The sequence below is a fragment of the Strix aluco genome, chromosome 1 (assembly GCF_031877795.1).
Source record: "Strix aluco isolate bStrAlu1 chromosome 1, bStrAlu1.hap1, whole genome shotgun sequence".
Taxonomy (NCBI): domain Eukaryota; kingdom Metazoa; phylum Chordata; class Aves; order Strigiformes; family Strigidae; genus Strix; species Strix aluco.
In genome coordinates this window covers 82410287-82435169 of record NC_133931.1, presented here as the reverse complement: position 1 = coordinate 82435169, position 24883 = coordinate 82410287, and the positions used below count along the sequence as shown (strand labels likewise).

The window sequence follows — 24883 nt, the reverse complement described above, 5'->3', positions numbered from 1 at the left end:
TTTATATGCATTTCAGGAAAATTAGGATCACTAGCTAAAGTGTAAACGGAAAGCTTCAGTTTCTTAATATTTGAATTCATATTCACTTCTTCATATGTGAATTTGAAGGTGAAAAGCATGTTTATATAAGATAATGATCCAGACAGCACAAGAAGAACTTGCAGCAAAGTTTCATTCAATTCAGGGCACCGTCCCACACTCACAGCCTTCAGCAGTGGTACTACCAGTTTGATGTTCAAGCTGAATTACACAAGACAGCCTCTTCCAGTGACTCAAGACCTGTGCGCACAACAGCCAGTCCCCCGTCCTGTGCAACACTGTACTGGGCACAGAAATAATGCACTTTTGCTCAGTCCCCTGTGATGTAAAAGCTGTATGCGTGCTTGATGGGATATGACCAGGACCAGGCAGGCCCCAAGCACTCAGAGATCAGCAGGCACACTTACCAGGCTCCTCTGGCACAAGAGGAAATTCTGCTTTTTAGCTTGCATAAAGAGCCAGGGACCTCAGTAAGAGGCAGGCTGGAACACCTCAGAACACTTTACAGTCCACTCTCTGTCCACACCTTCACAACCTGAGCAACCTGGGGGCTGACTACAAGCTATAGATCTAGCATTCACCTCTATGAAACAGCAATCTCTTAGAAGAAATTAAAATAAAATTAATTGAAGGGTCTGAATGAAAATCAGCTTTGTTCCTTTTTCTGAAGGTAAGGTCAGGACAGGAGTACTTGGCTACTTAGCCTCTTTACCGCCTCTTTTTCTTGTATTTTTGCCTTATATATCAATACTAATCAGATGTAAAAGGCCTTGCTAAAATAATTTTAATCCTCACTAAGCAGAAAGGAATTCTGTGGATAGCTTCTTTAAGTTGGAAATAGTACTCAAGCAAAGCAGATATAGTATCTTCTTCCCTTCATAATTTGCCTACAGAAACAAATTTTTGCTCTGTCCATTTCTACAGTTACACAGGAGCTCCTAAATACTGAGAACCAGATCAGAAATACATCCTCTGTTTCAATGACTTCATTTCTTTCACTTTGCTTTTCTAATACTCTCTCTCCCACACTATATTTGTGAGAAGGGTAAAACCACCATTCTCATTATGAAGAATAGTTATATTCATCTGATAAACTACTTTCTCAGGATGTCTTGCAATCACACTTCATTTTCTTGTTCTACATTTCTATCCAGATATTCATTTTGTCCTACAAGTCTGCAAACAACCACTACTGACACAAGTACTGAAGATGAGTTTGCTTCAAATGTACTAAAAAACCTCCAAAGAAAGAAACCAAACACCCCCTGACACACACAAAACAAACAAAAAAACTGTTGAGAGTTTCTACTGGCTGAGGCAATAGAGCAATTTTAGCACTAATAATGTCACAGCACCCAAAATAATTCCGGACATAATTGGTACTTTGAATTGTCTACTAGCCTGGTGATTTATGATATGGGATGGTTTTAAGTCCAGATCCCACTGAAAGACTGCTTTCATAATCATGACTTTTGTTGTTGTGAAACTTTCCAAGTTCCCCCAGCTACAGCACAGCTACAACAGAAGCTATTAAAAAGTAAATATTTATCACTTGTTTTTAAGAAGTTGCCACAAAAGATTGTCTCTATGAACAGAAGGCCACACGACATAGCCCACAACGTGTCTAGGAGGCCAGTGAAGAGAACCATTGGGTACCCACATAGGAGCATCCATTGCATTTAGAAATTCTGTGACATCCTGTTCACACAGAAGAGGACCGAACAGGTGTGAGGCAAGACCCTTTACACATATATTTTCCACACTAGGCTTGTTTCTGCTTTGATTAGCCTTTGAACCAGCAATATGCTGTCAGCGCTAAAGGGGCCCTATATCACTGAAGTTTAGTCCTTCTGGGAATGAATTTACCTACCCATTAATGCATTCCTAACACTTAAAGATGAAGACTACAAGAAACACTACCAAATCTTACGCTTGATGACATCAAGTGTTCCACTACCTCAGCTAGGAACAGCCTTTTCCCCAGATCACAGCTAAGCGTACATACTGGGCACATTTTTCTCCTCCTCCTCAGACCCACCAGAAATATGCCAAGGCTGGGGATAAACGAGCACTCTGTGCTGAAGACAGAAAATCCTTTTTCTTGTGTACCTGGCTAGTGCACTCTGCTTATATAGTCAGAATTATGGCTCCAAGTGTTCCCCTCTCATGGCCTGTGATGCTGGAGGACACATACTGCAACAGACAGCACTGCCAGTGGGAGGGTCAACCCATTGTCCTCTCCTGGAAAATTTGCCCTTAGTTCTCTCTCCTGCTTGCCCTGTGCACTGAAAAAATGCCCCAAAACGCCAAATAAAGACTACAATTAAGATGTCTTCTGTGCTACATAGAATGTTAGTGATGAGCATCGTCCTCTTTTTCACAGACCCAATGCAAGGCACTGGAACCTGAACCAACTCAGGCAAGGGGGGAAGACTGTGTAGGCACAATGTAGGAAGCAGGCCACTCATTTTAGCTGTACTGCTCATTTGGAGCTTAATCCAACTTTGAATTTTTGCCTGGCTAAAAAGCTGAAACCACGTAAAACCATCAAGTTTTACATGTTTCCATCCACAAAGAATAAACTGACCTAGATTCTCTCATTCTTAGATTCCCTCATGGTTCTGGCCAGGCTTTCAGAGGGTTGCTAACCTTGGCTGAGTTAAGGGTTTATAATGAAACACTAAAAACCAAGTACATTTGAGCTGGTTTGGATTTTATTATGAATGTTTTGGATGGCTGTAATGTTAGAGTCAATTCAGACATTCTGGGTACTTTTCATCCAAAAAAATTGCTGCTTGGAAAAAAAATCCCATGTTTACAATAAATTAAAATCAATCATTATTTTGGGCCTGATTCTCCACTGCACCATTCCAGCACGGCATCTGGTTTAAGACTAAGCTCCTGCAGTTGCAGTGAATGTACCTTATTTTTATATCCTCTTACTCACTACTGTAATAAAAATAAAACATTTGTAGAAAAATTAGCTTGCAACTTCAAAAGAATCAAAGGTACAAAGTGACAGACATAAGGGTGATGAGTAAAGAAATAAAATGCTCAGAGAAAAGTCAGACAAAAATAATGCTGGAAATTCAACAGATATCAATAGTAGTGAAACAAGAGTCTACAGCTTAAAAGACAGCATCTTCAAGCTCATGAGATAACTCACCACCTTGAGGCACATATGAAGATACCCCATTAAGGTAAGGCTCAGGGTAATGACTTCTCATTTAATTGAGAGCTTCATCCTCAAAAAGTTTAAGCAGCGACATACCTCAATTGCCAATCTACAGCTCTGGAAGATGCTGAAAGAAACTTATCTGAGGTACTAGGAATGCAAAGCAGCACTTTTAACATGCTGTTAAAGCAGAAAGGGCCCGGCTCAGAGGGCTCAGAGAAACTAGTCATTGAGAATATGAAGGCAAATGAAAACTACTGTGAAGACACCATGCCACAGGCTAAATAATGAAACAAGTATTTTCAACACCTGAAGTTTTTTCATACTTTTCTTGATAGGCTCCCAGATTCTGTCAGCATGTAGTGTAGATTGATTTTTGCCCCTTGGTCAGAACAGTGATTTTAGGTAAGGATGCAGTAGGGCAGAGGGAGGAAAAAAGAAAAAAAGGGTGGATGATGCTGATAGAACACTCTTACTTTGGAGTTCTTCAGACATCTGACCATGCATATGCTACCTTCAAAGCCTTTTTGCACTTACTTTAATTTTTCTTTCTAAAGCAAAATTCTTTCTCCTAAAGAAAAACCTAAAACTACTCTTCCATGTTCAACACCCCAAAAATGAGGTTGAAAAAAGTAGTTCCACAGCAGGAACAAAATATTCTATACTATGCTAATACTGTGCATACCTTAACAATAGACAGAGCATTCAGAGATGCCTGTTTTCACTTACAAACGGGGACAGAGTAATTCTTGGTTAATTTTGTCTGCACTTTATTGAAATACTTATGAAAGGAGGAAGAAAAAGCATGCTTCAAACTTTGCCAATATCCAAACAAAACAAACAGCAGCAGGGTTTTGTTTTCACTTAAGTTTCATTATACTTCATATATAGAGAATTAGTGCAACTTAAAACTGTTTTGTATTTAAACCCATGTGTATGACAAGAGTAGCCAACATGCTCATTTGTGAGTGGAAAAGTCTTATTCCTGCCATTATTATCTAGCGTAATGTGTTTTCATATGTTCTGGGAATCTTTTTCCTAAAACAAAAGTAGACCTTAACAAATTAGCAGACCTGAACCAAAAGCCCAGTCAAGAAATCTGAACTTTAGGGAGTTTGCAACTGGCTTTACGATTCTATGGCTAATGTTCCTCTACTACGATAACTGAACTTGGAAAACGGTGGCAAGAGCACGCCAGTCACACAGTGTTGGTCTGGAACTGAACAAGCCAAACAACCTTGGCAAGGGTTTTGCAACACTCTGAAAACCAAAGAGACAGTCAGGTGCAAGCTGTGTTTTCCTCAAGTCTGTAGAGGTTACTCAACTGAAAGCTCTTTCTATTTCTTCATGCTGCTTGTGCAGTTTGTCAGCTGAGTCATGTCCTCTTAATTTGTGTTATGGCCCACTGCAGGCAACTGATGTATACAACCTTAACGACAATCAGCAAGGGAAGATAATTAAATTCAGCAAAATGCATGTATCTCAGATGAAAAAAATCTCCCAGCCAAAACATGACTGGTGCATTGCATAATGGCATCTGTGAAGGTTTGGAAGTTATCTAGAAAACATTCACACAGGGAGCGGGATTAATTTTGCAAATGTTAGTCCCAAAGTGGGAATTCAAGATGTCCAATCATTTATGGGTGATGTTCAGCAATTCAAATAAGCAAGCTTAGAATTAGCATTACATGAAGCAACTAATTAACGCACATTAAACTTCAGACAATTCATGACAGAAAATGCATGTTCAAACACTATTTTACTTGTTACCTGCTCTAGTTGCATGAGTATTGCAGTCTTATATCATCCAGAGGAAGATGCTAAGGAGTAAGGTGAATGAAAGGACAATTAGGTTTCCAACTATCAGAGGGAGTGACACGATTTCTTACTGAAGTGGAAAATACAGGAGAGCTTTCCTGAGTCAGCTTTCTATACTGTGTATATTAACAATTATTCAAGAACTTTTAAGAAGAAATCAGTCAAGAAGCCTCTGTAAAGCAACCGTGACCTCAGGCAATCTGACTTAGCAAGGAGTCAGAGGACAGTTTACAACAGTTTAACTTGAAATTCCTCAGTGGTATTTCTGCCATAAAATCATTGTTGAATCATCCAACAAATATTAGATCTCTGTTCCCATAGTTTTCATACCAATTTGCCAAGCAAGCGAAATATTCTTCAACTTCTCCACACTCTGGCCATCTTTCCACCAGAAATCAGACAGCGGAGAGCGTAGCCAACAAATATGGTAGGCAACACATGTGACAGTAGTCATCACCCTCTGGTTGTAACAAAAGTTGTGAATGTGAGCCTCTAACCTAAAGGCAAAAGGCTCCATGTTTCACGGACACTCCTACAGCACCTGCTTCCTGCCTGACTGATTAAAAAGAGCAGCAGCAGCAATCTGGGAAGGATCTTCCACAAGCAAAGTGACCATGAAATTTCCATCACATACATGCTTCAAAATGATGCCTCCCTCCCCTAGCTAAAAGAACAATCTTAAGAGTATAACTTAAACCAGAAAATTACCCTTTCCCGCCCTGCCCTCCACCCCCCCCCCCCCCCCCCCCCCCCATATGGTGGGAACTCCAGAGAGTTTGGGAGGACCAATAACAAAAGATGCCTTCCAGTTGTGAAGCAACAGATATGCTACAAAGTGGATGGATATCAGAAGAGACATGAAGGGGGCAAAGTGTTAAGACAGAAGAATCAATCACAAAAAGGAATTCAAAATTGCCAGAACTTTCACAAGGATTTTCAGAGATGGGAATAAAATTGTGAGAATGAAGAGGAAAAAAATTAAAATTAGAAAGGGTCTTACAAGAGTACTGGAAGCAGAATGCTGTTGAAAAATATTGCTTATAGCCCTGGCACTTAAAATAAAACATTAAAAACAAGAACAAAACCATCACTTTCAAGATACTAATAAACCCTTAGGAGAAACCAAACTCCAACTACAGAAATGTGCAGGTGATGTTCTCTAGATGACAGCATGCACTATTACAGTCTATAAACATTTGGAAAAAGCAATCTGGTCTCATTTGTTTCAGTTCATTTAATGTTTAAACATAGAATCTTATCTTCTCAAGCCAAGACTGATGAAGAAAGAATGTCTTCAGCCTAATAGGTCAAATGTAAACAGGTTTAAAATTAAACCATTTCCAATACATTAGAAACGACCCTACCCTCATGATTGTTCACACTCATCTTCCTCAGCTGGAAGACGAAGTCCAGACCTGACTCCAAGTTTCCTACGCTGAGTTTTGTTCCTACCCAAAGCAATTACTGTTTAACTGAGTACATGCAATCAATTTATTTGGCAGATTTAATAACACTCAGTGGTAACACTGTGACTGAAAAAGAAGTTGATAGTTGTGTGTTGCTTGAAGAGCCTGAGATACCAAGATTCTCCTTCTCGGGAACTGAATGATGAGTCTGCTTTTAATACTGTTTCCAGCCCTACTCCTGCTGCTCCCTTACCATTTGATTCTTCTCTACAATTCTGCAGTTTTAACAACGGTTGGGTAAAATCTGTCTCGCTTGAAGGTCCTCCAAATATTTATGTTTAGATGTTGTTTCTTCCCCCAGGAGAGTCCTTCACTCTCTTTTTTCCTTGCATAACTATACAACAGTAACACATTGCTAGGACAGGAGCTAGAATGAATGTTCTGAAATAAAACCTAGAAAAAACCCCACCCCAGACCCCCCAAAAACCCAAACCAGACAAAACCACACACACACAAACCAAAAACCTCATCACCACCACCCCCCCACCAAACCCACAAGAATAGTTGAATGAATACTGAATCAGAATCAAAGCGCATAAGCTCTCAGTGACAGGAACTCTGCCAAAACTCCAGAATGAATCCCAATTAGTAAAAAAAAAAAAAAAAAAAAAAAAGTCAGTAATTATGATAGGTATTTCACAAGGAAATTTACAGATTTGAATGACAGCAGAGATGAGCTATTTTTGGATTAAATTTTAACCAGAACCTTTCTCTCTATATTTTCTAATTTTGAAGAGCCTGATATACATTTATATATCATACTATTGCTACCAGAGGTTCACAGCCTGCAAATTTCATGGCCACTGAGCTCACTGAACAGCACAAGCAATGAGGTGCCAAATCCTTTCTGAGAAGTAATGAAGGATATCAGATTTTTTCTGAATAGTTCCTCAGTACATGCAGTGTACTGCTGGATAAGGCCTTCTATTCCCCCTTCATTAACAAAATGGTATCATTTCGTGTCTCAGCAAATCTGCTGGCTTTAGCATGCTTAGCTACAAGAATGCAAGCTGTATGCAAATAGCCTAATTACTTACCTCTACCATTAAATCTAACCTAACCTGAATAAGGACTATCAATTATAACTTATTTCAGTGTTTTCAGAGGACTTCTGTTTCCAATCAAGTTTTTACATTAGAGCTATCCTTACATGCCCCAAATACACTAGTGTAATAAGATTTTTTTAACTCAAGTTCAAAAAGTTAAAAGCTTCCTAGGAACTATCTAGACCATCAGTTGAATCTGCAAAATCCCATTTGAATAGCATGACAATATCAGAAGGTGCTATATAGCTGTTATTTTTATGACTATGTCACTGAACATACCTTTTGGTACAGCTCAAAATACTTCTGGGGTAGTCATACTACACAAGTATTAGAAGTAGTGATGGGAAGTTGGGCACAATAGGATTTAACTTCTGCTGCCGAGAAAACAACAGCAGAGCCAAGCATTCTCATCTGACAGCCGGTGTGACAACACAAATTGAGGTTACCCCACCTTACTTAGCATTGCCAGAAGAGTCTGGCTCCATCTTGTCTTTACTCTTCCATTAAGTAGTTGTAGGCAACAATAAGATCTCCCTAAAACTGTCTGTTAAATCAAAACACTGCAAGCAAAACAAGCCTTGTTCCCCCAGCCTTTGCTTACAGCTAAGTGCTCCAGCCCTTGACCATCTTTGATGGTGCTTCACTTGACTGACTCCATTAGGCCAATGTCTTTCCTGGAGTGGGGAGCTCAAGCCAAACACAGGATAGCAGGTGTGGCTTCACAAGTGCCAAATTGTCATGGTTTGAGCCCAGAGGGCAACTGAGGACCATGCAGCTGCTCACTCACCCCTTCCCCCTCAGGAATGGGAAGGAGAAAATAAAGCAAAAGCCTCGGAATTGAGATAATGACAGTGAGGGATGACTCACCCATTACAGTCAGGGCAAAAGACAGACTCCTTAGGGGAAGAAAAAGAACATCAATTTAATTCAAACACTAACAACACCACTTAACAAAATAGAGTAAGACAGTAAGAAGCATTACCGCATCTTAAAAACACCTTCCCCCCACCCCTCCCTTCTTCCTTGGCTCAGTTTTGCTCCCGATTTCTCTACCTCCTCCAATGCTGTGGCTCAGGGGGACAGGGGATGGGGGGCTGCACTCAGTCCTGCAGCTGCTTCCTCCTCAAGGCAGGGGAAGTCCTCGCACTCTTTCCCTGCTGCAGTGTGGGGTCCCTCTCATGGGACACAGCCCTCCACGAACTTTCTCCAGTATGAGCCCTTCCCACAGGCTGCAGCTCTTCCCGAGCTGCAACGGTGTGGATCTCTCCTGTGTGTTGCAATCCTTCAGTGTCGAACTGCAACAGTGGGGGCTTCTCTCAGAGTCCCGGCCTTCTTCGGGTGCAGCCACCTGCTCTGGTGTGGGGTCCTCCATGGGCTGCAGGTGGGCATCTGCTTCACTGTGAACCTCCATGGGCTGCAGGGGCACAGCCTGACCTCTCACCACGGGCTGCAGGGGGGGTCTCTGCTCCAGCACACCTCCTCCTTTCTTCCACTGACCTTGGTGTTTGCACACAACTCCCACTCCTCCTTTCAGGTACCCCTTCTTAATTATGTTATCGCAGAGATGCGGCCAGCATGGCTAATTGGCTTGGCATTGGTGCAGAGGCAGGTCTAACTGGGAGCTGGGGGAGCTTCAAGAAGCTTCTCACAGGGGGCCACTGCTGTAGCCCCCTCCCCCACTACCAAAACCCCCCACCACACACAAAGTAGAAGAAAGAACTACTTCCCTCAGTTTGTTGGCCACACTTCTGCTAATGCAGCCCAAGATGCTGTTGGGTTTCTTCAGGGCAAGGGCACGTTGCTGCCTCATGTTCAACTTGGTGTCTACCAGGTCCTCTCTGGCGTTTTTCTGCAAAGCTGCTTTTTAGTGAGTTGACCTCTAGCCTGTATTGTTGCACAGGGTTATTCCTTCCCAGGTGCAGGGCTCAACTAAACGTTGTGAGGTCCTGCTCAGCCCATTTTTCCAACTGGTTGATGTTTCCCCTGCCCTCAAGCGTATCAATCACTCCACTTAGCTTGGTATTGTCCACAAACTTGCTGAGAATACACTCTATACCATCATCTAGGTTATTAACTTGGATATTAAACAGTGCTGGCACCAGTATCAATCCCCAAGGGATACCACTGTTAACTGGCTGCTAGTTGAACTTTGTGCAGCTGATCACCTGCTGATTCATATTGTAATCACTAACCTCACTGCTGAAATGCATTTTATAGTGTGAAAAATAATTTTTAAAAGAGTTCATTAAAAACCTTCTTTATGAAAAAACCTCCCAGTGCCTATCCTAACAGAGTCTTGTTTTCTTGACCTACAAGTCCATGTGGCACAAGTTCAGGACTTTGTGTTGCTGTAAGTTAACCAGGAAGCACCGCATACTCTCACTGGTGACACAGCTCAGGGACTGATTTACACCAAGAGCTGCTTAGAGTTGCTTTGTCAGAAGTGCAAGCTCTAGGACAGTCTGTCAAGATTACCACAGAAAGATGGACAGCTTCACAGTCATCCCCCAAAATCAGAGCAGTGGCGTATGTATGACAGGGATCCTGACTGTCCAGACCCTTAACTGAAGCTTGCTTTTTCTCCACAAGCAGGATGCTGCACATGCAGAACTTCAGCTCTCCGTTCCAAACAACCCCACTTCCACTCAGTTCCTTCTGCACTGAATATTGCTTGGGACACCTGTATTTGATGTCAAGTATGAGAGGTTCTTACTGAGAAGAAACTCATTTAATAATGATTAAGTTTTTAATCTTCAAAAATTGACAGACCATGCCTGCAGGGGGTATGGGGAGCTTATGAATTACCTGGTTAGAAGACAAAGCCTTCACATCAGCATTTAATTAAATTTTCTAATCCAGTCCCTCATATACTTATCCTTGAGAGCTTCTTGATGGAATGAAAAGCTATTAACTTTGATTATTACCTCTAGTGGATGTTTCTACCATGTACAAACAACATTAGTTTGAGAACCCGTGCTATTAGCAAACACTGCTTTGAACTGCAAAGAAAGACATCAGAGGCCTGTGCCTCCAGCAGCAGCAGCACATGAAAAGTGTTTGTCAGTTTGTCTTCGTGCTTCTGTGGGCTATGAAACAGCAGAAGGAAGCTGCAAGGAAGACAGCTTTTCCTGGAGAGTCTGTCACCTTTGAGCAGTCAGCAACCACTCTTTTGATCTGTGAAATGGGTATAGGCATCTCTACAGCTCGTGGCAGCACCGAAACAGATCATGGCTAAGCTTTACTGTGCAGTGCTGTACCTCCTGGGCACCACAGAGATTAGTGGCTCAGCTCCACTGCAGCTACACATCTGCAACCTTGCTGAAAACACATGTCAAACACACACAAAGATGTCTCTGCTGAGGCATTTAGTGGTGTCTGTTTTCCTACAAGGTGCTCTTTCTGCCCTGGATACTGAGTAATCACAACAAACTATTTATTCAACAGAATATCATTCTACTTCACACTAGGATAAAAACATGTCTCTTCAAAGATGTTTTCCTGAAAAATGGGATTTTCTTTACTCAAGGAGACATTGGATTTGGGTGCATGTCTCCCATGTCTCAGACAAATACCCTTAGTAATTGAACTTCTGGCCATTTTAAAAACAGATGTTACCTCCGCTTCCCCAGATACGTGCATTCCTATTAAAAAGTTTTGATTCCAATAAGTCAGCATTTTCCAGAGGAAAAAAATTCTCTTATCAGAAACATTCTCAGTGTCAACAGACAGAATAGTGCCCTTGACGTTCATCTCTGAAAATGTTAGGCTACTTAAGTGCTTTATCTTCCCTACTAAATTTCAAACGATTAAAGGAAATGGGAAAACAAGAGCCTGGTCCAGCAACACACAGACACGCTCTCTTTGAATTGAGATGCTTGTCTTTATCTGCAGCCATGCCTTTGAGTTAAGCCCTAGGATCAAGTACCATAACTTTGCATCCAAATCTTGTATTGTTAAGTCCATCCAGAAGGCAAGAGGCATTTCAGTGTGAACCATCTGCTCTCTTCCATCTCCAGTCCCACAATATATTACTGACAAAGTCAGTATGAATTTTCATAGCATAAGCAATTAAACATATACAACGAGTGTGCAGTAGTTTTTATTTTCAATATACATGCATGTATACACACAGTTTAAAAATCTTTGGAAAACCAGGAAGAGGGGAAATTAAAATACACAGTGTTCTTAAAGGGTATGGATTCAAGCAGTGTGAAACTGGATTATACAGAAGACTTTGAATTCATTAGCTCTGTCAGTCTGTGCTGTGGCAGATGTGGAGAGGGCAGTGGAAACACTATTTGCAAGCAGCTTAGTTCACTGCCTACTACAAACATATGATCTGTGGCAATCACCTGACTTCCATGAAAGTACTGATTGACAGAGACCTTTTCTTGCTCAGAACTCAGAACTTATGAAAAAAAGAAAATAAAAGTTAAAAATAAAAAAGCCCCACACCTTTGCAGAGCTGTAGGAAGACCTGGGCTGAGCATACACACCAGCCTGAACTTCCCAGAGAACTCAAGTTTTAAGCACAGTGGAGACACCCAGACTTAGGAGCAGATGCATTACACAATTTTGTGAAGCCTGAGAGATGGCTGAGAAGTCCCTGCAGACCTCACCAGCACTGCCCAAAATGCTGGGAAAGGAGCTAAACATGAAGAGATCAGTTTTGGATCTAGCCCTACTTTCTCTTCTCACTGGTGGCTATCTTAAAGGCAAATGTTCTCACACTCACCTAACACTACATAAAGTTCATATCCTTCACCACAAACACATTCTATTTCTTCATTTATTTCCATCCTACCTGATGGCAGCTGCCACTTAAAATATACTAAGTTGATAAACTCATTTACTGTACACTTAGCTAACAGAAGTTAGCAAGCTCTTTGTACAGCTCAGAAAGAGATATGACCATATTTCTGCACTCACAGGAAAGTACAAGATCTGTAATAAGTCTCCCAACTGCTTCTGTGGCCTCAGCTGTCACTTTTATGATCTGGGAGATTTAACTACCAGGCCTCTATAGTAAGTTATGCTAACAGAATAACTTGCTGCTACTTAACAGAAGAACTCTTTTCCTCCCTCCCTCACATATTGGATTTCTAATTAAGGAGAGATTAATCCATTTCCTGCTTTGCTTAAAATATGCATTTAACATGCAACAATCATATCAACATTGTTAACTGACTCAATAAACACACCAGCCTCTCCTTCCCTTATCTACTAGGATGCTTAATGCCTCCTGCAAGCAAGCAACACCTGCTGTAACTCCCCAGGACGACCATAGCAATTCACAGCATCAGGCATTTTACAGGCTTGAACCTTCTAAGGAGCTTAACAAGTCTGCATATATAACAGAGTTAGTGAGGAATGCTCTTTCCATGGAGAAGTTATTCCTCATCTGAAAACTGCTCTCTGCTGTTAATTACTGTTTTCTTGCCTCTGAGGGTCATCTCATATCCATTTGTATTCATTCACACGGTGAGATAAGTAGCTGCAGCAGTACTGAATGCCAAGGAAGACAAGGTGTTGTCTCCAGAGGTGATTCCATCTCAGGGAATGCAGCACTGGAACAGAGCACCACACCCTCACAATTATGAGATGTGGCAGGCTAGGGGTCAGGGTGTTTTGGGATTACTTTGGTTTGGGTTGTTGGGGGTTTTTTTGAGGAACGATTGACAGAAGTTGCAGAAGGGAAGCAGGATCCTGTAACAGACTTTGGGGAAGATTAGAGGGAAAGAACAATAGCTCAGGGAGAACAGAAGAACCGTTTTGTCTGATGCTCTGCCAAGCTTGTGTTAAATAACAAAACAGTGTCCTAAAAGAATTTGTTAATATGGCAACAAGTCTCTCCTAGACTGATGAAAGATAAGGCTATGTAAAGCATTGCTAATCTATTTGAGCACCAGTTTCTGCTACTCAAGTTAAAGCTATAGATGTTAGCTGTTGGAAGCTTGCTCATGTGTCAGGGTCTCCCTCTCCAGTGTCAGCGAGCCTGCAGAAGTCCTTGATGTGCTGTAAATTCAGCCAAGCAATGTTCAAATCTTTTGAGGACCAACTCTTTCTAAAGTCACAAATGATTATCTGCAGCAGTTTCAGCCTCTCAAACAAAAAATGACTAGCTAAGTAGAGAAATCAAGATATACCTTATTAAGGTTACACATTTTTTCAGAATAGTTCCTTCATGCCACTAAAACAAAGCAAGCAATTAAAAACATTCCTGTACTGAAAATCTGCTTTGTCCTGTAAGCTATCCATCCATACCTACCCTACTGATTCAGTTATTTATGTTATTTTACGGCACCTCTTCTTAATGCAGTAGATAGACACAGAAAACACAGGCTCTGGCCCAGCAAATTTATCCTCTTATTTTAGCCAAGACACAATGAATTGAGATGAGGAATAACTGGGAATGTGACAATGAAGCTATATGGTTATAAAATGGTAAGGTGAACACATGGGAAGACCGGCAAAGAAATTATTGAAGGATGCTGCTTTACACAACGTACTGTGATACTATAGATTGAAAAGATGAACATAGACAGTTTGGGTATGCCATGGATGAGAAATGGGCAATTAACATAGCTGGATTAGGATTATTTGACTTTATGCATCAGAACAAAGGCAAAATCCTATCTTGAGCACAGCTATGCAGCTAAATCAGTGCCATGCAAAGCTGCATCCTCAGTTTCCATGAACTGTCAAGAAAATGGATTAAATATAACTTCAGAGCAGTGCCTAAGGAAAGATTTTTACATGTAATCGCTTTCCATGATCATCAACATATGGTTACTGAAAATCATGTTGGTTTGCTCCCTTCCTGTAACACAGGTTTCTGATTATGTTTGTCTTCCTTTCTGTTCTAGAGCTGAACTTTTAATGCAAAAAGCCATGAAAAAAGAATCTTGCAACTACAGAGTGTTACATGCCCAAAGCAGCAACTCCCTCCTCTCCTGTGAGCATCCCAGGACAGCTTGTACTTATCTTGATCACCAACGTACATATGCAGCTCAAATCAAGGCTGTGAGGAACTTGGCAGCATTTATCTTCACAGGCTTGCCACTCCCAGAATTTTGTTGCTTTCTGACCTGTGTTACAACACAAAAGAAGCAGCCAGAAATGCCTAGTTTTATTTGACTTAAGGGTCACAAAGATGTGAAAACACACAAGCTTGTATGGTTAAGGTGGAAACCAAACTAGTCACCTAACTTCTCAGAGCTTGACTGAGGCCCAGATCCCTTAAAATCATTTTGGAGAAATGGGGATTTTCTGTTCCTAGGCCAAGTTTCAGGTTAGGATTGGAAACCAGACTGATGTTTGTATTCATTCCCCTCTATGCAGTTCCTTTCAAGTGCAAGGAGAGACAAAGAACTACTACATTTAAGTAAGTTTAGCAGAATTGGGGGTTTTGGTGTTTATAGCTTACGAAATAAAGCTACAAATTTAAAAAGCCTGTTTTCTTTAAAAAAAAAAAAACACCAAAAAACAAAAAACAGATTTTATTTTCTACCATCTAAGGACAAAGATAACGATAGGATTTCAGTTTTAACACTCATAAACTTTCAGTGATGTTGCATGACCTTCAAGACTCCAACAACCTTAGGTATAAAAAAAAGAAAAAAATAAAATTGCGGTCAGGATTTTACAGAACCACTGCTATCACAGGTCACTAATGGCTCTTAAAACCTCCCAAAAAAACAGAGATGCTGGGAAAACATTTAAAAATAACAAACCTGGCCTCAAAATAAAAACAACAGTACTTGATTAAGACTAAACCAAAGCAGAGATTTCAGTGTCTGTTATCTGCACACAGAGGCCAGGGAATTATAAACTGAGCTAGGAAGGGAATATGACAGGACGAAAAGAAGCATAAACCAAAGAGCTCCTATCCTAAACTGTCCCTCTATGGAAAGAGAGAAAGTGCTTTAAGGCAGAAATGTGAATTCTGGCTACATCTACTGCTGTGTGCTTCAGCATACAGACACTTGGGGATCTGCCATCACAAATAAAATGAGAAGTTTGCCAACAACATACCAAACATTAGTGGTCTCTAACATAACTACAGGTTTTGCTCATGATAGCATTGCCAAATGACAGAAGGGTTTTTGTTCAACTGCTTGCTTCACTTTCTCACTGTGGAACTGCCTGCCTAGCTATTGAAAACTATATACTCATAAATATGTTTGTTATATGCATACTGAAAAACCACAAGGTTTCAGTCATTAGTATTCAACTCCAGGGCCTTTAATCACACAATCATTTATCAAAACAGTTACTGTGTGAACAGTAGAAAGAAAATGCTATGGTTTCTCACAACATAATACTAACCAACCCAAAACTGAAGAAGGGATTTCCACAGCAATACTCAAAGCATGTTAAAAAGGAAGTTTAAAATCTAGCAGCTCTTTGAATTCACTGTCTTGCTTTGATTATCATTTTACAAGCCATGAACTCTGGGTTTAAGTATGGTCTTTTTGTTTCTGTGTGGTCAACCTGTACAGGATCGGTTAAAAATAGACAAAGGCAATGAAAGGTAAAAATGGCTGGAGTTACTGTTAGCTTAAGGAGAACAAAATACCACCCTGTACCTGTCCATGACTATATCAAAGTTCAAGTGAAAGCAGATGAAGTTTTCTATTAAGACACACAAAGCAGAAAGGCAGTTGCCTTCTTTAGTCAGCTAATCCATGTTAAAACCTTGTTAAAACCCTACTGGAGTAAGAGCACAATATGGGCAAACTGTCTTTCAGGGGCAGAAAAGCAGAAGATCAGCATCTGTGTGCAGTCTGTTCAGTCACAAACTCTAAGCGGTCTCCTGAAAACCACTATTAAAGGAAACTAAAGGCCAGTTCAGCACCACTGCAGACAAAGTCCACATCCAAACTGACAAGACCTAGGCAGGACCAAATATTAGCGTCTTGTCTTTGTCAGTTCTAACAGAGTTGGAAGTAAAATCTTTGCTGTAAAGCAGCATGAAATAATCCAAGCAAGTCTTCTTTCCAGCTACACTGCTCAGACTAGTCAGTTGTCAAAAAACACAAAAAACAAACCAAACCAAAAAACCCAATAACAAAGCCCTTCCCATGAAATTCAGCTGTAGGAGATATTCTTTCAGAATTATTAGAAAGTCTTTGCTTGTATTATAACAACGTTTTTCTTACCCCAAACAAGAATGCAACTGCCTGTCACATCTGTGTTTTAGTAGGCGAGTTAACCTCTGCTGATACACCAAACTTTGCTGTCCTTGAAATGAAACTTAACAGTGGCTGGAGCAGTAAAGGATCAAAAAAACATTGAGGACTTGAAAACAAGAAGCAGGAAAAGAAGTGACTGTTACTTGACAGTTGCTTCACTGCTCTAAGACCGACTAGGTTGGGTTTTTTTGACTGTCTGTCCTGTGGGCCATTCTCTTCTCCCTCTGTGCATCTCTTCCAGACATCTAGATATCTCACTAAAATGACAATGCTTGTCTGCACTGGATTTGTACTCACGTGTGCCTATGACAGCCCTGTCAAGCCTGACACAGTCACTTCCCACTCTTTAACCAAAACAGCAGCCACTTATGTACTGCTGCTGAGGGACCTGCTGCTATGTACATTCTTTTTCCTACCAACCAAATCAGGAGGACATGAACATGCTGCATGACTGGCCTCATGTTCCCACTGCATAGTCCAGCCCACTCTAAAGATGTTTGAGGACCAGATTAAACATTCACATTTGAAAACTTCCAAAGGCTACCGCAAAAAATACAAAAATGATGATCCATTAAGTTGGAATAACCAGCTCATTCTCCTAGCAGTGTTAATAATCAGCACACTCAAAAATCAAACAGAAGACCTCCTTAAGCAGCGAGACAAGGCCCAAACCTCTTTACTTTTTCCTCCATGAAAAATATTTCTGTGCAAAACCACCACAGCTGTTTTTCAAAACCCAACAGGCAACGTTAATGCAGCACTTGCTGTGATGATACAACTCTAATGCCAAGTCAAAAACACTCACTTCCACACATCATACCGGTGGGAGTTGGATGCTATGTCAAATAAAGTGCATCACAGAAATTGACATGATGTCTGAATGGTGACAGCAGTGTGCAAGGAACTGCAGAAACACGGAAAGATCATGAGTCCTGCCTGAAACACTCCTATAGTCTAAACCAAGTCCTGACAACTTAATTTAGAAAAATATGGATGATTTCATCCTGATCCTTCAATATGCTGTATTAACTATTCCACTTTGCCCAGTCAAGCTATATAATACAAAGTAAAAGGAACAAGTGAAACAAGTGATTTAATTAATAATTGGAACATACTACTAGCATTTAATTAAATTCCAACATGAAATTGCTAGCATTATCTAAACTCTTTGCTTGCTAAACCTGATGCTTCCTTTGGCCTTTTCTTCTCCAGATAGCCCAGCATAAACCCCTACAACAGCATTAGAGTCACAGCCTGATTATTCAATCAACTACACTGAAATATACCACATTTCAATCAAAATACTTTATCTCAGTAACCTGGTTGTGACAAAGGAAAGTTAGCTCAGTTCTTACCTTTCGTTTTTTCAAAAGGAAGTGGAACTCTACCCATCAGGCATCAAAAGTAGCATCTTGCTTCTTATGTGTTTTGCTGATTTCCACCATTTAATTTTGAACAAAGTTTCAGAACTCCTGGGTTAACTCCATGCATATAGAACCATTTAAATTCTCTACATTGCCACTGTTTTTTAAAATGTCCCCTTTAACAGTGTTTCTTAACAGTCAAGGATCACTGAGTTAGGTACATTCTGCACCACCCCATATTATGTCTGCTTCTTTGAAAGCATTTGACACTGTCCTGCACAACATCCTTGGTTCTGAAATGGAGACACATGGATTTGAAGGATGGACAACTTGGTGGATAAGGAATTGGCTGGATGGTTGCACTCAAAGAGTTGCAGTCAATGCCCAAGTGGAGACCAGTGACGAGCGGCATTCCTCAGGGGTCGGTATTGGGACCAGTGCTGTTTAACATCTTTGCTGGGGACATGGACGGTGGGACTGAGTGCACACTCAGCAAGTTTGCTGATGACACCAAGCTGTGTGGTGTGGTTGATACTCTAGAGGGAAGGGATGCCATCCAGAGGGACCTTGACGGGTTGGACAGATGAGCCCATATGAACCTCATGAAGTTCAACAAGGCCAAGTACAAGGTCCTGCACATGGGTCAAGGCAATCCCAAGCACAAATACAGGCTGGGCGATGAGTGGATTGAGAGCAGCCCTGAAGAGAAGGACTTGGGGGTACTGGTGGATGAAAAACTGACTATGAGCCAGCAATGTGCGCTTGCAGCCATGAAAGCCAACTGTATCCTGGGCTACATCAAGAGAAGTGTTGCCAGCAGGTCAAGGAGGGTGATTCTCCCCCTCTACTCCACTCTCATGAGCCCCCCCTGGGATACTGTGTTCAGGTCTGGGGCCCCCAGCATAAGAAAGACATGGACATGCTCGAGCGGGTCCAGAGAAGGCCACAAAGATGACTGGGAACTGGAGCACCTCCCCTATGAGGACAGGCTGAGAAAGTTGGGGTTGTTCAGCCTGGAACAGAGAAGGCTCCAGGGAGACCTTATGGTAGCCTTCCAGTGCTTAAAGGGGACCTACAAGAAAACTGGAGAGGGACTTTTTACAAGGGCATGTAGTGATAGGACAAGGGGTAACAGTTTTAAACTAGAAGAGGGTAGATTTAGATTAGATGCCAGAAATTCTTTCCTGTGAGGGTGGTGAGACACTGGAACAGGTTGCCCAGAGGAGTGGTCACTGCTGCCTCCCTGGAAGTGTTCAAGGCCAGGTTGGACGGGGCTTTGAGCAACCTGATCTAGTGGAAGGTGTCCCTTTCCATGGCAGGGGGCTTGGAACTAGATCTTTAAGGTCCCTTCCAACCCAATCATTCTATGATTCTTTGGACAATTCATCATGTGCCCAGTTTGTGCTGCTGTCCCTTTACCAGTCTGATACATTCAATGGCTGTCAAAAACACAAGAAAAATAGGAAGATACAATTTCTCAATGAGAAGAAGTGAATAAGCAGACATTCCAGTGTTTTGCTGTCCATATGCAGCAGTACTTGTCTCTGTTTCAAACAGGAATTCAACACTGCTGAAAATCTGCCCAGTCTCATACCACAGTAACAGAGCAGGAGAAAGGGAAGGCTGTTCTGTTGTGTCCCTTGGTTCATAGGGAAACTGCCAGAAATTCTATCCATAAATGAGCTCTGCCTCTCCTGAAGCATCAGCAAGGGCCAATGGCATGGACCAGTCACTCTGCAGGTAAGGGTGAAAGTGACACCAGAACTCAGTATTCATCTGCATAAACTGCTCCAGCAGTCCAATGAAGCAACAGCAGCCATATGAAGGTATCAGACAACTTGGCCTCCTGCTTATGAAGGGAATTAAATCAATACCTCATGATTTCTACTTCCAGAAAACAGCACTGACAGGTATCCATCATCACTCAGCTTATTACATCTCAAGAGGGACAGACTAGGACTTTCTGGCAGCCCGGTCAGCATGTTGCAGTAAGCCAGCCATAGCAACCTCCATTTGTCTGTAGAGTGCTTGTTGCTCTCCAGTTGGGCTGGAAATGACATCTCAGGAAGCTGAGAAGCCATCTTAGTTCCTTCCAGACGAAAAACCCTACTCGTCCTGAAATACTTTCTATTTCAGAAGACCTTTCCTTTTCTCATTTCACTATCTCATTGGTAGATTTGTGAATATCTACCTTAAATTCCTTTTGCTGATGATTTTCAGGCTACTTCCTACAATGGGTCCGACTTTTCTGTTTACAAGTTTACAGTGTTTGAATATAAATTTCAGCATAAACTTTCTCCCTGTTTTGGCTACTTTGTTTCCTTCTTCTGGAGTGTGCCACCAATTATCTAAAAAACCCCAGCTCTACTGCATTTGACAGGAATATTTAGATAAGGCAGTATGTAGAGATTAGGGAGTCCAAACCCACTCCTCCAAAACCTAGGAAGAACCTTCATTACCTAAATTGATATGGGGGAAAGAGAGAAAAAGGAAGTTGGGGGAATTGGAACATTGGAAAAATTGTTCTGAAAGATTTTACATTAAAAAAAGGTAACAAATTTTTAGTGCAGCGGGTATTTCAAATAATATTACTCTATTTCAAGGCATAACATTGATCAGCTGCAGCTCCTATAAAACAGTGCTGCCAAAGGGCAGCCTGTAGGTACTGTTTAAATAGCCAAAGGCATTCTCCCTTCACACTGTCAGGAACTGTTTGCAATACTTGAACAAAGTGTGTTGGTAAAACTTTGTTACGTACAATAGGCTAAGTATTGATGGTCTTAATGAAGTGCTTCTAATGAAGTATTATCACCACCATCATTATGTATAATGGGGCACATCCATTTTCCAGGCTTTCCTCTAGAAATTCAAATTTCTTCATTATTGTGCTATTATAACATTGACTCAATTTAAGTAGCATTTCTGAGCCTTGTGGATATATCACTCATTTACCCAGCATCAAAATGAACATTTTCTATTTTTCTGTTGGAGAAGTCAAGAAAGGAAAAAACCTAACATGTTTCTAGCTTACTTGGTAATGCAAGACCATTTGCAATATTCAGTATGGTTGACAGCATTTAAAAAAAAAAAAAAAAACAAAAACAAAGTCACCCTTATATTCTAAACGTACCAAGTAATATTTTCTATCTAATAATCAAAAATTCCTAATTTTTCTCACTCTAGAAGTAGTGAAGTTCAGTTTCACTAAGAAATCATTGGTGACTGCAGACTCCCCATAAAGTTGCTATTACTCCCCGTGAAGTAGTAATTTTCTTATGCTTTCAGTATTGTACATCTCTAGGAAAAGTCACCTCTTACCACGTTAGTGCAAGCCATTCAATAAAATTTAGTCTGTGCTAGGAGGCAGACTGTTAACAGCTGTTAAATATCGGCACTTCTGAAGATCATACTACCTGTTGGGCAGGTGATTAAAGCCACAAGTCACCTCATCTAGAAAAGGAATTGTCTACAAGCAAACATACAAGTGTTTGGACAAGAATTTATAGAATAATTAATTCATTTTTTGTATCATATTTTATATATATGTGTGTGTTTATCAATATATATATTAACAGTAACATAGATTTACATTTTGCTATTACAAGCACTGGATCAACACCAGACAACGCTACTGACAATAGAATAAGACGTAGTAAGAGTCCAAACTGGCAATGGCAGGAGGCCAGATGTAACAACGTAGTTTCTGTATCTGCTTCCTCCAACATGTGGATCAATAGTGAAGTCTCAGTCCCACTGTCTGGAGGTGACCCTAGAAGTTACCACACCACAAATTACATCTCTCCACATGTGGCACTACTCAAGCCTGCCACATAGCCCCTTTGAACTGAGATGGGGGTGAGAGAGAGTATGCTAAGTCTGACATTAAATGAAAAAAAAAAAAAAAATGGAGTCCAGCCATGCTTTTCAGAGTTGTGCTGACCCATAAAAATTAGATTTGATATTTGAGGTATTTTGTTCCATCAATACCTTTCAGGAGTGGATTTTCCTAGAAAAGGCTTCATATCCTAATTTACTTCAGCAGAACCTGCCTCCCAGAAAGGACCAATACATACTATTTACTCTACTTTGGCAAGTCCTTAAGTATTTTCTTATTGATGTACACTGCTCCTAACAAGTGTCTAAAGGCCCCTTTATTTGACAGGGGAATGCACATATACAAAGGCATGGTTGCTCCTCCACTAGGATTTAACGATTCTAAAAACTGAATTGCAACACAGCCTGAAAACCCCTCTGCTTCCAGTGCTAGACTACTCATATCATCAGCTCACATTTAGAAATCTACCCTACCTGATTTTGCAGTTCTGTTAAGTATCTTCTCCAGCCATCAGTAAAACAAGATGAAATGAAAATGCAAACTGGAAAGCCATTTCCAGCAAATAAATTCCTTGCTAGCTCTCTCCTGCCTGTTGCTAAGCCAGCCTTCTATCTAGAGGAAAGACCTTTGTGATTTTTTTCCTGCTTTATTATTAGGCTGGAAACAATAGCCTTTTTATTCTATGGCAAGAATACAGGAGCCGAAGCTCCATGCACAATTGTGTGATCATCACATGGCTCTGTGTCCCAACCTTTCCGAAACACAGCAGGCACAAAGCTATCCAGCTGACTAGTGAGAAGATAAAGGACGGTCCAAGGGAAACAATGGACAAAATTGTCACTTCCAACAATACAGAAGGCCACTTCAGTATTCCCACAATCTCTTGCCAATTTTTCTTTCCTTGCGTGATTTCCTCCATCAAATAGCTGCTGTCAGTTTTGACTGCTTAAATGATTAATTATTCTGACCGTAAATATTTTTAGGAGAAATGAGAACACTGACCTAGAGCTGGAACATTTATTTGTAATAATAATAACTTTAGGTCCTTGAACATGAAGCAGGAGCTGAGACACTGAGCAGTTTACTCCCTAAGCTCCAAAACCCAGATGCCCTGCTCAGCAACACTGAGGTAGGTCCAGCCTACAAGGGCCAAGCTCCCAGATCACGTAGTCCCTGTTGAGGACACCCACATAACGAAACTACTCTACAAACCAGGGCAGAAGTACGATTCCAGAAACTGAGAGACTTTTCTAGAAGTGTTTTTGGCTGGTTACAATATAACTAGAGCCTTCTAGGTAGGCAGCAGCAGTAGTCGCTGTGCAGTTTTTCATCTGGTTTACAGCTGTGCCTGTTTTCTGTAGCATAAAAGGATTTCAGTTAGCTGCTTCACTCAGCCACTAGCAGATATAATGACAATATGCTGTATTTGTGTTTTGTGTTTTCAGTGGGTCAGAGTCCCACAGGCAAATAGGAAATTTTGGTGGCAGTCATTCATAAGAGCAAATTGACCCACTTTGGAAAAAATAAAGGGAGAACTAGATGATGCCCACCTTAGGCAACTTTTGGCTACTGCCACTATGCTGCAACTAATTGACCAAATGTAGCAGCAGGACTTCAAAGGGCTACTAGAAGACCTACTCCTTCACTTTACAAAAGTAAACTACACACCAAGCTTAGTGGTGAAACTCTTCACCACAGTTATAAGCCTTTGCTGAAAAGTACATCTGTCACTTCTACATGAAGAGATGATCGTTTTAGGCATGATCTGTTTTGCATACAGTGACCAATCACACTAAACACTGTATATTCCATTCAGCAAAACCATACAGATTAACTGGCCAGCAAGAAACCTCAATACACTATAAAAGCAAGGCTTGCTTCAACTCACACTGCTCTAACTTGACAGCTCAGGTGCTTGTGATCCAAAGTAGTCTCTGACTCACATATTGGGGAGGAGAAGATTCATCCTAAATTCAGTACAGTTCTAAGATAGATATCACTCAACCTCAGTCTGACTGTCCTTTGAACTCCACACTGTATTCATTTTATTTGGGAGGGGGTGAGGGTGGGGTGGTATGTCTCCCCTCCCCTTTAAAAAAAAAAAAAAAAAGGAAGAGGAACAGGCTAATATTTTCTTCATGTCTCATTTCTTTCCATTGTAGTACTCCTGCTCTGCAAGACACTAGTGGAACATTTACCTCTTCTATTGTTGATGTTCAGCTATTAAATTATATCTCATATAAAATGTGCTACTGATCTAGCGCACAAAACATGTACCAGAAGTGTATGTAAAGCAGTCCTAACACACCTCTGTTCTTAAGACAAAAATCTCCCTCTAAGCACTGAGGTAAAAATAAATAGTTGATATTCAGGAGGAGCACCTCAATTTGCTTCAGAGCATGATCAAATGATAGAAGTTGCCTTACTATGCATTTACTCAATTAAATATAGACTTAACCTGCCTGGCAAAACTAACAGCAGAAAAAACCCCAAACGTTGTTAAAACTAAAAGTAGAAATAAGACACTTAAAAACCCCCCAGGACTGAACACAGGTTTTTAGACTGCGTGTTTCACATGGAAACCTCTCTGCTTCAGCATCCCCATGCTATCACATGCAAATCCATCCAAGATCTGGCAAATAAAGGCAGGAAGCAACAGGAGTTGTTACAAGGAAATCGACAACCAGATGACAGGATCTTTACAGAAGCTGTGCTAATCATTAAGAAAACTATATGCAGTGGAAGTTTAACTGTGGGTATTTTCATTTCCCTGATTCAGCTTTACCTTTCCCATATGAATTATAAACTGTTTGGGGAAACACTCTCACTTGTATTACATAGCACTTACCACAATAGGGACCCAAGTACATTTACCAATTTCTGACCCTATGACAGTAAGTGCCACAGTAAGAAATGAGTGAGTGAAAGCATTGCCTTAGAGAACTG

At 40.9% G+C, this 24883-nt stretch overlaps 1 protein-coding gene across 2 annotated transcripts in view; it reads right to left on the bottom strand.

Annotated features, from left to right (window-relative positions):
* The window catches only part of FBXL7 (F-box and leucine rich repeat protein 7), a 196912-nt gene that overhangs the window by 53726 nt on the left and 118303 nt on the right, over nt 1–24883 (bottom strand). The window contains exon 1 of one of the 2 annotated variants that reach the window (XM_074826318.1): nt 22411–22422. The exons of the other annotated variant lie outside the window; for it this stretch is intronic. The gene's annotated coding sequence lies outside the window, so the exon portion shown is untranslated. Of the gene's footprint in view, nt 1–22410; nt 22423–24883 lie in introns of those variants that run through there. 2 annotated transcript variants of the gene reach the window in all.